This window comes from Camelus bactrianus, chromosome 8 (genome assembly GCF_048773025.1).
Source record: "Camelus bactrianus isolate YW-2024 breed Bactrian camel chromosome 8, ASM4877302v1, whole genome shotgun sequence".
NCBI classification, from domain to species: Eukaryota; Metazoa; Chordata; class Mammalia; order Artiodactyla; family Camelidae; genus Camelus; species Camelus bactrianus.
Window position 1 is genome coordinate 11,649,479 of NC_133546.1, and position 15,220 is coordinate 11,664,698.

Here is a 15,220-nt window from a genome sequence, read left to right on the forward strand (position 1 = left end):
TTTAGAGACTTAAAACGTTGCAGATTATAAAAGTTACAACCAGTAGCACGGGAGTTCCTTAAAGTACGTGAAGTATCTCTGTGAAAAAGGAACAAATAAAATACTGAAATAGCATAAAAACTTGCTCTTATTCTGGATCCACTGATGAGAGGAAGTTAGCCTGCTCTGAACTTCACAGCCCCTTGACTGCTGTCTACATGAAGTCTTATTTTTTTTCCCTTTCTCTCCCAATTTTCACTTTACATGCTGAGGCTCATCCTCTTTTCCCTCCATCTGCCAACACCAAATACGTCTAGACTCCCACGTGGAAGCAGTAAAAGGGGTTAGCCAAAGGCATTGAGGCAACGTGCTCTAGAACAATCTTGCGTTAGTTTCTATTGCTGCTGTAACAAATCACCACAAATGCAGCAGCTTAAAAAATGTGTTTCCTTACAGTTGCGGAGGTCAGAAGTCTGACACCTGTTTCTGTGAGCTAAAATCAAGGTACTGGCAGAATTGTGTTCCTTCGGGAGCCTCCAAGGAAGAACCCATTCCCTTGCCCTCTCCGGGCCGCCCACATTCTTTTCTTCTTGGTTCTCATCCTCCGTCTTCGAAGTCAGCAACGTTGTATCTCCCTACACCTTTTCTCTCTAGTCATACTTTCCCCAGACGGACTCTTTTAAGGACCCTTGTGATTACCCTGGGTCCACCTGGATAATCCAGGAGACTGTTTTAACAGCCTGAATCCTGCAGCCTTAATTCCTCTTTGTAGTTTGTATGTGTCGGTTCCACTGATTAGCACATGGCCACATCACTCTGCCTACTGCAAAGCTCCATTTCAAATATCCTGCTTAGTCCTCCTGAACCATCAATTTCTTCCAGAAATTCTGGGATGTCTAAGTTTTAATGACAAGCATAAAAGTTCCTTGTTATCCCATATGGCTTGAATTTGATTTCATCAAAATTTGTTCACCATAGGAAAAGTAATTCCACCTGTATGATGATAAAAGGGAAAAAAATTCTAGCTTCTACAAAATCACATGTACACAGGTGAAACAGTAGTTTAACAATCAGATCAGGTTTAACAATACCTGCATTTAATGACAGGTACTGCTGAAGTCTTTTTAGAAAGTCACTTTTGAGAATCAAGTATCATGAACCAGAGGATAATTTAGGCTTCAGAATCGTAGGTTTAGGAGCTGCTGGGTGCCACGTCAGACTGACTGAGGGGTCTGGCCAGGCTGCAACTTCCTCTCCCTTGAAAGAGTCCCAGAGAGTCTCGTGTGTGCATGAGGATGTTTAAATGTACCGCTTGGCATAGTGTTTCCAGAAGTCCTCGTCCTTGTAAATCACAATCTGAGTATTATAATTGTCTTTTCCCTTTAAAAACCCAAGCAAGCCTATCTTTACAGGTCGTTCCTTGACGCTAGTCTGTTTGTATCCCAGTCACGTGTTTTAGGACGTCACGAGCACTCTGCCAAAACCGGGGTCTCTGCTGAGCGTGTGATGGAGGTTCTGTCCAGGGGGTGTGTGTGGGGAAGGGACAACACTGCCAGGCAAACAGGATGCCTGGATATTTAGCCCGTTATTGTTCTAGGGCCAAAGGTACTGCCGTGGATGCTGTGGGTGCCTTCACACCCAGGCCCCTTCACCCGGCCAGAGCTTTCATGTCCCGGGTGCTATCAGGTTTTGTAGTTACCAGCATCTCTCTTTTCCAGAAAATTGTCCTCAGCTAATGAAGGCCACTTAAGCCGGGATGTTACGCTGCTCCTTCCAAACCGGGGTGGCCATGGCCAACAACAGCCGAGGCCAGATGGCAGCTCTTAACAATCACAAGCAGGATGGTCTGCATTACTGTGAGGGGCAGTGGTGACAGCCAGGGGCTGCAGCTGACCACATGGATCTTGGAGATTGCTAATAGAGAGCAATATTCCAGAGACAAAATACACGGGAAGCCAACAAAACATAGACATACTTTCAAGGGAGATGGATATAGGGTCCACACTGTTGCTGATTCCCAGGAACCACTCCCAAATAATATGGCCACTGGGTTAGGGCAGGGGAGGGACACATACAGGTTAGATGACAAGTGGCTTATGTCCTCTAGTTTCTAAATATATAATTGGAAATGCCACATTTAGCAGTTGAAAGAATTCTCATGTCAGTTCTTTGACCGGTAATCTCCTGCAGTAAGAAAGGCCAAACAGAAGTCCTTGAAGCTGCCTCCTTCAGGAAAGTTAGCAAATGAAAACCAACGTGACATCCACAGGGAATGGCAGAGATTACTGCCACCATAAAAGACTTTTAGGTACAGAGGCAGTGGTCCCCTCTTACACCTTCACAATTTGCAAGTTTGTCTCCTGAAAATCCAAGATGGATCATGGCAAATTATAGTCGATTCTTGCAGACTCAGCCAAGTTATCACCCCAACTATAGCGGCTGTGTTTGTAGGGTCTTTAGTTGGGCAGATGACAGCCTCAAGCACATGGACTTTGGCTAGGTAAGCACATTCTCTTCCATAGCCATCATGAAGGAGGATCAGAGGCATTTCACATTTATATGAGATGGATGATAAAACACATTTATGGTCCTGCCCCAGGTCTATATTAATTCTCCTGCTGTGTGTCACAATATAGCCAAAAAAGACCCACAGCATTTGAAGATTTCACAGAAAGTCACATTGGTTCACCATTCAGATGACATTATGTAATTAACAATAAGAGCTTGATGAGCAGGAAGTGCTAAACGCTCTGGAGGCTCTGATTTGACACAAGAACACCAGAGAGTGAGAGATAAACCCTGCAATGATTCAGGGTCTTGCCAAACGTGTGAACTATTCAGGGGTTCAAATGCTTAGAGAAAGCCAGGACATTCAAAGGACCAGTTATTGTACCTTGGACTTCTACCAATAAGAAAGAAGGCTAATGCTTGCTGGCCATGTTCAAGTTTTGAAGGCAACATAGCCTCCACTTGGGAAGATTGTTCTGACTTCATTCATGAGTGATATGGGAAGCTTCTGGTTTTGAGTGAGGGCCAGAACAAGAATGGGCTCTACAGAAGGAGCAGGCTGTGGTGCAAGTAGTTCTTCTCTTGCTTGGACCATATGACCTGACAGATCCCCTGACAGGAGAGACATATACAATACAGAAAGAAACAATGTGGAGTCTGCGGCAGTCTCCAACATGAGAGTCATGGCATGGATCCCTAGGGTTCTGGACCAAGGTCATGCCATCAACAATCAAGAGTCACCATTAAAACACAGCTCTTGACATGTGATTTAGCCCTGGTAGATACTAACTATGGTACAGTATCTAACCATGGTGCATCCCACTGACTTTGCAGCCAGAACTAACCATCAAGAGGTGAGTGCTGTTAGACATAACTTTAGGATGGTTCAGAAGTAATTCATTGTAAAACGGAAGTGGCACAACCACGATTGGGCTTCAACAGCTCTAGAGGGACAAGAAAATTGCATGGACAGGTGAATCAGACACCTATGCCACTTACCACTGTTGCATAGTCATCTCCCCCTCAGATGACACATCAGCCTCCTGGGAAGTTTCCTTTGTCAGAAAGAAGAGGAAAATGCCTGAACCCAGATTGTTAATGGGCTGAGTTCAAGTCAAAAATGGACTGCTCAACCGTACTACAGTCTCACTTATGGGTGACTCTGAAAGCCAGTGGGGAGCAGAAAACCTCCCAGGAGTCAGAGCTTCAGGCAATGTGACTGGTCATCCACTTTGTGTGGAGGGAGAGGTGGTCCAAGAACCACTGAGGACATGGAGGTCTAGGGGAGAGGCTTGAGAGTCTAGCCATGGGAGTGAACACAGTATGTGAGGATCTGATATTTGTATTAAGTGTCAGTAACCATCAGAGAACATCCATGTCATAAGAAGCACAAAGCAACCAAGCGGGCAGGGTGAGTCAGCCAGCTGGTGTCCACTAGCCTATTTCATTGACCACCCCAGGGCCTGCACGTGGGCTCGTGGGCAGAGAAACCATAGGGGCACAGCTGGAGGCTAACCATGGACCCAAACTCATGGGCTCCCTCCCCAGGGATGAAAGCTACTGCTGAATGTCTTTCCCATTAGTAACAAAACCAATGAGTCCCAAGACGGTATCATGCTTTGAGGAGACCAAGAAGCTACTTGTTAGCAAGTTGATTACATTGGATCCCTTCCATCTGGAAAAAGGTAATGTTTCACCCTGACTAGGATTTTTGAGGCTCCACAGATGGATTCATTCAAGGGCTTACGAAGTGTCTGATCTAGGCCCGGGATCCCATGTAACACCACAGTTATGGACTGAATGTTCGTATCCCTCCAAAATTCACATGCTGACATCAAATCCCCAATGTGATAGCGTTTCCTTTGGGAGGTAATTAGGTAATGAGAGTGGAGCCCTCATGAATGGAATTAGTGACCTTAGGAGAAGCTCACTGCCTTTCCACCATGCGAGGATACAAGAAGTCAGGGGTTGGTAGCCTGGAAGAGGGCACTTGCCAGACCCTGACCATGCTGGCACCCTGATCTCAGACTTCCAGCCTCCAAAGCTGTGAGAAATGAATTTCTGTTGTTCCTAAGCCACACAGTTTATGCTATTTTGACATAGTAGCCTGAGTTGACTAAGACAGTTGCTTTAACAAGCAGCCCCCGGTATATGGCCAAGGAAGTTGGGCAATGGGCACGTAACGGCGGAAGTCAGTGGTTCTGCCACGGTCTGTACGTTCAGAGGCCGCTGGCCTGAAAGAACTCTGGGACGGTCTCCTGAGGGTGCAGCGGAAGGCACGGCATGAGAATGGAGCGCCATCCCTCAGCATACGGTGTACTTTGAAAAGCCAGTGGCCATTATATGGCACCCTATTCACAACAGGCTAAGTTACGTAGGAACAACGGGCAAGAAACAGGATTGGCTAGCTGAACATCATTCCAAGGGGTTCAGCTGGGGAGTCTGTGTTTTCCAGCCCTGCAACTTCAGGCTCTGTGGGCCTCGATGTCCTGCTTCTTCTACCTGGGGAGTCAGAAGAGTTCCAATAGACCGAAGACTATGGCTTCCACCTCGTTACTTAGAGGTCCTCAGCCTAGGAGACCAGCAGGTGCTGAAAGGATCTACCATACTGGCGGGGATTACTGGCTGTGATCATCACGGAGAGATAAGATTGTTGCTACCTAAAGTAGAGAGAAAAAATACGTTTGGCCACAGACAGTCCCATGGGGCATCCTTTTTACGCCCATGCCCAGTTACGACTTGCCCACTAGAAGGGCAAGGACAGCAAAGTGCCTGAGACGTGTATGGTAACCAGGAGCTCTGACAGCTGGGGATGGGGTTCTGCAACATCTGATAGCAGACATGCCAGGCAAGAGGAATCCAGGATGTGTGCTGGAGGAGGGAGATCCTGTGTCATCTGAGGCCTTAGGACCAAGTACACATCACCCTAACTTGCCTCTTGGGAGTTTGCTTGGAAATTGTGACTGTGCCTATATGTAACAAACAACATGAAAATCAAGAAGGGGTCAGGAGGTAGACTCCTTCGGATGTAGATGGTACACTGTTCAGATCCTTATCCAGACTCCCAGACCCCAGTGAATGCTGGCAGCTGGTAGCTCACCACTGACTCCACCTCCAGAGACTGGCCTTTGGCTGAATGGCAGCTGGCTTCTTAAAGGCTGTCCTCCTGCTCCCTTTCCCCACTTCTCCCCTGGCAGCCAGTGACCAATAACTAAGTTAAATTACACAGGGTACAAGTTTGTTTCCCTTATATTAGGATAGGACCAATTCCCTGGTCCATGTGTACTCCAGAGTGGCCCCTGAGATCAAACAGAAGCTGGTTTACCTCCAGACCACTTTGTAACTTAGCTTTCTTACCCTACCCTATCCTGCCTACCCATGTGCCTTCTCTGGAGGGCACGCCTCAATACATCACTTCAACAGAAGGCTCTGTCTCTGGCCTTACTTCTGTGGAAACTGATCTAAGACAGTTATCCACCGCTCTGCCTGGCTTTTTCACATGGGGGCTCTTTTTGTTCTGTGCTGCTGGAAGCTACACTGGGGAGCATGGCATATTGAGGGTGCTGTATTTCTCCTTGCTCAGTAGTCTGTCAGTCTGGAGAATGAGCCCAGAAAGCAAATGCGCTTCACTGCACACTCCTAACCCATCAACTTAGTATACCTTAAGTACCATCCAATCCACGAGTGAAGTCAGAATCATTCATTAACGATCACAACACATCTTGGTTTTATACATTATGCAAAAAGTGCTCCATTTTTTACTTTTAAAACATTGTTTGAAATTTAAATGTTTACTCTTGTAATCACCCTTCATTACAAATTATCGATCAGTGTTAGATTGTATGAGATTTTCTTTCTCACTGTTTTTAACCCAAGCATCCAAGTTAAGCAAATATCTCTTTAAAAGCATACTGCCTTGCAGAGATGCCTCATTCTAATATTGCCTTATCATCGAGGCATTTTATTGAGGATAGTGTGACCCTTTTTGTATAAAGTGTGGTGCTAATGAACCTTTCAAATTGAGGTTACTTTTTGCCTCTGGATGTCCAATTGCTCCAGAATCACTTGTTTAAAATGCTATCTTTCTTCCGCTGAATTTTTGCACCTTTGTAAAAAATCGGTTTGGCATATCTGCGTGGGTCTATTTCTCAGTTCTCTGTTCTGTTCATTTGATCTGTGTGTATCTCCCGTTGCCAGTATCCCACAGTCTTGATTACTGCAGCTCTATTAATAAAAATTGAGATCTGGCAGACTATGCCTTCCCACTTTATTTGCTTTTCCAAAATATGTTAGCTAGTCTAGCTCTTTGCCCTTTCATGAAAATTTAAGAATAATCTTGTCTGTATCTATGAAAAAACCTTGCTGGAATTTTTTCCCCAGTTGTACAATTTGACAAACAAAAAGTGTATATATTTGTGGTATACAATGTGATGTTTTGGTGTATGTATATGTTGTGAAATGAGGACCACAATCAAGCTAATTAGCATATCCATCATCTCACATGGCCATTGCTTTTTTTTGCGTTGATAACACTCAAGATCTACTCTCTTAGCAAATTTCAGTTATATAATACAACACTCTCAATGCCAGTCTCAGTGCTGCATGCTAGGCGGCCAGAAATTCCGAGCTTTAGAGCTCCTTGACTAATATCTCCACATTTGCCCTACCCCCAGCCCCCAGCAACCACCATTCTAATCTCTGCTTCTATGAATTTGACTTTTTTTAGATTCCAAATATAAGTGAGATCCTGCAGAATTTGTCTTTCTGTGCATGGCTTATTTCACTTAGCATAATGTCCTCCAAGTCCATCTATGCTGTCACGAATGACAGAATTTTCCTTGTTAGGATTATCTGTCTATAAAAGTGTGTCATCTGCCAGCAGAGACAGTTTTACCCTTTTCTCTCCAAATTGGATGCCTTTTTCTTTTTCTTGCCTAGTTGCTCTGTCTAGGACTTCCAGTACTAGAGTGAATAGAAATGACAAGACCGAGTATCCTTGTCTTGTTCCTGGTCTTAGAGGAAAAGCTTTCAGCTTTTCACCGTTGAGTGTGATGTAAGCTTTGGGTTGCCATTTACAGCCTTAATCATGCTGAGGTGCATTCCTTCTAATGTATTGAGCGGTTTTATCTTGAAAGGATGCTGTATTGTGTCACATGTTTTTTCTGCACCTATTGAGATGATCATACTATTTTTATCCTTCATTATATTAATGTGGTGTATTACATTTATTGATCTGTGTGTATTGAACCATCTTTATATCAAACAGGTAAATCCCACTTGATCATTGTGAATGATCCTTTTAAGGTGCTATAATTAGATTCACTAGTATTTTGTTAAGAATATTTACATCTATGCTAATAGGGATATTGACCTATAATTTTCTTTCCTTGTAGTGTCTTTGTCTGGCTTTGTTATCAGGGTAATACTGGTCTTGTAAAATGAGTTTGAATGTGTTTCCTCCTTTCTTTGTTTCTCCTTTGTTTTGGGAGAGCTTGAGATAGCTTGGCTTTACTCCTTTAATGCGTGGTAGAATTTATCAGTGAAGCTGTTAGGTCCTGGCCTTTTCGTTGTTGGGAGGGTTTTGATTACTGACTCAATCTCCTTACTCCTCATTGGGATCTTCAAATTTTCTGTTTCTTCCTGGATTAATCTTGATAGGTTATATGTTTCTAGACATTTATCCATTTATTCTAGGTTATCCAATTTGCTGGCACTTACTTATTCCTAATAGTCCCTTATGATCCTTTGCATTTCTGTGATATCAGTTTTTAATGCTTCCTCTTTCATTTATAATCTTACTTATTTGTCTTCTCGTTTTTCTTAGTTTAGCTGAAGGTTACCAGTTTTATCTTTTCAAAAACCAACGCTTAGTTTCATCAATCTTTTCTCTTGTTTTTATAGTCTCTATTTTATCTCTTTCTTCTTTGATCTTTATTTCTTCCCTTGTGCTAACCTGGGCTTAGTTTGTTCTTTTCCTTGTTCCTTGAGGTGTAGGTAGTTTGTTTGGAAACAGCTGATGAGAGCTTACTAGTCAGTCATCAGGCCTTCCCAGGCTCAAATGCAATTTATTTACCTTTTCAAAAGAAGCTCCCAGTGAATTTTTTCAGACTCCCTTTCCCAGTAGCTTATACGAGAGAAGGTAGTTTATACTATTGGACATCACTCTATTTTCTTTTGTTAATCTTTACTTCTGTGGTGGAAAAGAATAAATTCATTGTCAAGTGTGTATCACAGATAATAATTACAATAAATGTAGAGGAAGAAGAGAAGACTGTGTGCTGTGGTGGTCAAGAAGGGCTTCATGGAGGAGGTGAGGTTTGAGCTAGATGTTGAGGAAGCAAGAGTGAGAGGAAAATGATGTGCCAGTCTCAGAAATGAAGGGACAGTGTGACATCAGAAAAATGTTTATTGAAACACAAGCAGTTGGCTTCTTGTAGAAAAGTAATCAAACTCGTATGAACTCCTTACTGACTGTGTATTATACTTGTGCATGTATATGCATGTGTGTATGTGCATATTAGTGACTAGGTGTTTTGCTATATTAGAGAAGAGATTCCGTTTGTCTGATTGGAGGTTCTCTACTCTGGGCAGCGAATATTCAGAGTATTCAAAACCACACCCAACTGGTACAGAGCCTAGGAGACTTAAGCAAAAGAACTGTTGACAATGAGGGTTGAGATAAGGTCACATTTATTTGATGGATTAGGAGACCTAAGATGAGGCTGGGCTAGAGTGTGAGAGGACTAACAGGACAGGTGGGATGGTAAGGCTAGAAGTATAGCAGAGAGGACCAAAGGGTGGAGGGGACAGATTCCAGGTTCAGAGTGAGTGACAGTGGGCTATTTGCATCTCCTCCGCCATTCAAGTGCCTGAGTACCCTGGGAAGAGGGAATCTATGGTGCTACAGGTGCCATAGGTTTACATCTGAACCGCTTGTGTATTACTTGATCATGAGAGGGACAAGGCAAAGCAGCAACAGAGACGTGTAGACTGTGAAAGCTTCATAATCCTGCAGCCCTGGCACAGGGGTCTTCAGACCACAGGGCTGGAATTCCAGGCAGCTCTATTGTCTGAAGATCCCTCTCTGCCAGGGCTGTTGGGAATTCTACCATCCCCTTTCCCATCAAGATCTCTAAGAGGGAATAATTAGAGAGGAAATTAATGAAAAGGACTAGAACTTCAGATATGATGGACTTGGGGGATATAGCACTGAGATTTAGAGGGAAGGGCTGACCATTAGAATATTTATATTTATGAAGTGGTTAAAGATAGGGACAAACTGGTGAGTTAACGGCATTAATACGTATTGCCTACGTATTGTGCGCAAGGCAGTTTGTTTTGTACTATTATTATAGTATATTGTCTCTTTGATGTGAAGTGGGTTTTATCCTTTTGATACATGGGGAAACTAAATTAAAGCTCAGAGCGATTAAATGCTTTGCCCCAAATCGTGCATCCTGTGAGAGCTGGCGATGGATTTGATTTGATTCCAGTTTGACTTTGGCTCCATTACTGAACCTATAGGGTCTAGTACTCAAGAGCTAGGAGCATAAATGGCTCATTCGTTCATCCTTACTTCTACAGTGTCTAATATTGGCCTATAATTGGAATGGGACCAATACTGATTGATCTGACCACATCAGAACAGCTGCTGAGAGATTAGGGTATGACAGAGGGAAAGCAGTCTACAGGAAGTTTGAAGAAAGGGTGCCTTTTCCCAGAAGGTAGTCAATCAGCTGTGAATGTAGAGGTGGTGCCCCCTGGAGGTGACCCGTTGAATCTCTGCTCAGTAGTCTCTCAGAGCCTTGCGATGCTGCACGTGACGCTTGGGAGGCCCGTCTGTGAGCTGGTCTTTGTAAATGAGTAGCTTAACTTTGTATTATTTTTAAGGTTGATGATGAAATAAGTCACAGGCCTGGGAAGAGTGTGAGCTTGAAAGTTGGAGTTCTTAAAAACCTCACTTCCTCTGGGGAGGATAAAAGCTGTGGTTCTTTTGTTGTTATAATGACAGACCGTCAGTGTCTGTCTGCCTGCGTCCTGCTCACTGAATAAATGCTGGTAATTGCTAATTGCTTCGAGAAGAAAACTGACTCATAGCCCAAGAGAGTGACTTGCATGTCAATGTTTCAGGCCCTTAGTGCTGGTTTTCTGGAAATATTGCTACTGGAGTCTGCACACTGGCTTCCTTCCTCAACTTCCTGCTGGTGAGGCCAAATCAAGTGTGGCTTTGGCCAAGAGGTGTCATTACCAGGAAATTTAAAGTGTAGGCAGTGGGATCAATGCCCTTTGTTTCTGGCCATTTCAGTCTGCAGATCACGTGTTTCATTTCATATACAGTGGAGAAAATGAAAAGCTTCTGATTAAATTTCTAGCAAGCTAGGTGGTAGGGCTGGTCTACGTGGCTGCCCACACTTGCTGGGGTCCTTAAGTGTCTTTCATTCTGAGTGCTTCTCTGAAACTGTATCAGCCGACCACAGATTTATGGCTGTGTTAGACCCAGCTGCAGACATAGTGATACCCTTTCTTTCCTTAAGGATGATCCTAAACCAAACAGGGTGTCCCCAGTGCACCCTTTCTGAGGTGCCAGTGACCAGATCAGAGTGAGGGAACATGGTCAGAGTCAACATGGACACGGGACCACTCAAGGGGCCACTGTTACTGATTGCTGTCTTTTTCCATTGCTAGTTTTCAACGCTTTGTATATTTTTTTTGTTTGTAGTTGCTTCTGGTTGAAAGAAAAGAAAAAAGCAAGAGATTGTTAGGGGAGAACTCAATGAGTTTGAGATGCACAATAAAGGGGACCCATTTTTAATGTTCCATAAGGTAGAAATTTAACCTCGCTCCTGACCTCTCCGATGTCTGTTACACATCCGATCCTCTTCCCAACTTTTCTGTGAGATTCTGATACCTGCTGTACCAGGCAGGAATCATCAATTGCCATTATTTCCAGGATTAGAAAATAAAATTATTGGCAGGAAGAACTGAGTGTATAAAGGATTATCTCTATATTTAACCATAAAATAATCTGTTAATCTTGCACAAGGCATGCTGCAGAAGATTAGCATATTCAAAGTAAATACATTTTTAAATAGTAAATATACTCCTGGTTATTTGTTTTTATCGCTGTGAATAGCCGCAATCTTCTCTTTACCATAAGCTCACTTCTAGCTTTGTTTTTCCAATCATGGGCTTTTATTTTCACTTTGTTTGAATGTTATCTATATGCTTGGGAAATAATTTTTGAAAGAAGAGTATAATGTAGAAATTAAGAGCATATTTTGAAATAGCTCACTACCTGAGTTACTAAGGAGAATATAATGTCTCAGTCTTGAGTTTCCTCATCTGGAAAATGGGACCCTAGTAGTATTGGAATGTGGCTTGGCCACTGTCTATGGGATGCTGGGCCAGTGGGAGAAGAGGGCTCAGGAAAGGGGCTGAGGGGCTGGGGGGTGGAAGGCTTAGGTGGGACATGAGGTCCCCTAACAAATCTAGAGAGAGAGTGTAAGGTGAGCACGAGACCTTTAGAAGGAGCTTAGTCTGCAGTATCACTGGGCTATGTTTAACATCTCTTTCTACATTATTCAGCTGAAATGTGGTACCATTGTTTTACTAGAAGAGGCAGGGAGAGTCGGATATCATAAATTCCCATAGAGGTTTCTCTCATTTCTACTTCTCTTTTTCTACCTTGGACAGAGTATTTTTCATATTGAATATTTAGCCTCAGAGTGGAACTCTGGTGCAGTCAGGAGTTGGGGCGAGGGGGGGGGGATGGTGACAGAGAGATGGAGAAGCAGCAGCCCAGGAAAGCACTTGTGACAGGTCGGGACACAGGTAAGACTGTGCATGTGATCCCTTTAATACGGCTTTGTCCCTCTTTTATGGTAACCAGGACCTAGCAGCTTCACTCAGTCACTTCCGTGTGAACAACCAGGCCTCTCTGGATATGATGTCTCAGGCTTTCTGAATGGTAGAGCTGAATGATGTCTTTACAGATCCTAAACAGGCAAAAGATAACGGCTCCCCACCCTCCACATATAAATCAAAAGAGTGAAAATACTCAACACTAAAAAAAGAAAGTTGAGTGAGCTTGAATTTTTCTATTATGATCATATTGGTTCTTCTTTAGGAAATATTGAAGTTCTTTCAATTTTCTCTCTGCCTTGGTGTTTTTAATAGGCCTGCTCTGTTTTTCCTCCAAGAGAGGGCATGTCTAGTTTCAGTGGAGAAGCTTGGGCACTGTTCCAGGATCGGACTGTTCTAGGAGAAGTTTGAGTAGAGCTCCAACTACTGCTTTCATTGTCTAGGAGACTCCATGTCTCCTGGCCGAGACTGAGAGGCTCCAGACGCCTGCCTGAGGCCCAGGTATCTGAAAGATTGGCCACTGACAAGTCTTTCATATGCTGGCCATGGAGCCTGTCACTAGGAAGAAGACAGATTTAAAAGAGAATTAAAGTTCCTCTTGGATCTGGACAATGATTCAGTCCATCCATATCCCTTAGGATGGGTACCCAGACTTAAGGAGGGAAGATGTTTATTCTCCAAGACTTCTAGTTATTCTGGTCTATTTTGCTTTTGCAAAAGATAAGAGGTGGGTTATAAATTTGATTTACAGAAATGGTCCAAGCCTTGGTCGGCTGTCAGGCTGCCCCTGGAAGCCCCATGACCCCAAGGGGTTGGGTGGGAAATAAAGAAGGGCTCTGAGATCTTCTTTTCTCAGCATGCAATCTAATGGAGATGGGTAGTGCCCGCCATCTACCCTTGCGAAGTGGGTTAGTTGCTATTCCCATTTCCTGTTCTCAAAGAGTGTTTTCCTTTGATTCTTGTCCTAAAAAGGCATAGGAATTTTTAAATAAGCTGCTCAGCCAGCCAGTTTCTGGAAGAGAACAGTCTGTACTTTTGCAGGACTCCTGATTGCTCCCGTTATCTGGGTCAGAAGTTGGAGTGGAAGGAGCCTGAGTCATGGCTGAATATTTTTTAACTAGTCACTGCTTTGTGTGTTTTATTGAACATAATGTGGCTTCTGGATGTGCTATGTCTCCAGCACTTATAGTGCTGATTATGTACCCTGCCTCAGGTTAGAGGAAGGGGAAGGGGTGATGTGGAGTAGAAGGTAGGTAATTTAGGCACAACTCCAGTACCAGAGCCATTGTGTCTGTTCTTGTAAAGTACAGTGGTATTCACATACCAAATAATTCTATCCCCAGGTACATACCCAGGAGAAATGTGTACATATATATGTATATATATATATATAATCAGAGTATATGTATATACTAGCATTGTTTATAATAGCCTCAGACTGGAAACAACCCAACTGTGCATCAGTAGTAGAATGGATGAGTAAATTGCAGTACATTCACACAAAGTATGAAAGCCCTTGGGCGTCAGACAAAGGGACTGGACTTTGTTAGGCAGTGGAACCTCATTCAGAGGTGTTGAGCAGAACAGAGCGTGAATGAGGAAGTGGTAATGCCGGGGAGAAGATATTTGTAAGAATTTGGATTTGGACACAGGTTTTTCTTTTCAAAATGTTCATGTTTACAACTCTTTTTATATATGTAATCTGGAGTTATCCAGTGTTATTTTAAAATAGTTTTTCTTACCAGAAAGTGTTTTCATGTCAAGATTGTTTCCACAGCCAGAAAAAGAAAAAATCATACCTAACAACTTCAGGACACTCTCAGATTCACTTTACTGAACTTCTTGTTTCTTGTAACGAATTTAATTGCTTAATGTATCAAATTCACTTTTAAAAAGTAGACGAAAAGTGAATGTACCTGCGTTTACTTTCAACTATGAACTTTACGGCAGAGGTTCTCTTTTCCTCTTTGCACAGTTTGGTTGGCAATTCTACTGGAAGGACTCATGAAGTCTAGGTTTAGGGACACTTTGGTTCTAAAAATAGAAATAATTGATGAAGAGAAAAACTCCACTTTCTCATTCATTTTGAAGTGCTTGTTCAGTGTCAAAGCCATCTGTTAGTCTGATTCTTAGGCTCCTTATGTACATTGGCACATTTCAACGGATTCAGAGTTTATGATCATTCAAAAATTTTCAGAGAGTGTTCTTTTAAAACAAATCAGTTATCATGTGTGAATGAGAAAGACAAAGGGAAAATCTAGATTTGTATTACTGTCATGTTTTCTTTATTGGTCATAAATATTATTGTACATTACATGCAAGATAATCACAATATAGCCCCAAATGATTATTCTGGCACAACAAGAGTAATACAGTGCAGAAGCTTATGTTTTCTCATACAACTATTTTAAGCAGTCAAATAGGATTAATGTAAAATTAATGTAGTGATATGCTGATGGTTGGACGTACGAGTCAACATTTTGATCTGCACATGAGGCCACTGTGGCTTGACAGTTCATTCTTTTGAAAGCTGCAGCTGATCATTCTGTCCTACCTGAGAATATGCATTGAGTGTGAAACGATAGCTTAGTCTTTACTGCGAGTGGAAGTATTTGTTTCTCAACAGTGAAAAAGACATCATGGTGGGACTCACACACTAATTAAAACCAAAAAATATACAAAAAGTTAAAGAAAAACTACCAGACCATCAACATGAGAATGATGTGTATTTTTAAAACGTTCCTCTTTGTGTGTTACTATAGCCAACAATATACTCTTCTGTCTCTATTTTCCTGGCAGGGATGTACAAGTGAAATACGGACATTAGGCAATACTTTTGTCTTTCTATGGTGAAGACAGGTATGGGGGAAGA

At 42.7% G+C, this 15,220-nt stretch overlaps 1 protein-coding gene across 1 annotated transcript in view; it reads right to left on the reverse strand.

The window, feature by feature from the left end:
• The window catches only part of OPRM1 (opioid receptor mu 1), a 144,615-nt gene that overhangs the window by 70,257 nt on the left and 59,138 nt on the right, over positions 1-15,220 (reverse strand). The gene's annotated exons all lie outside the window — the stretch shown is intronic.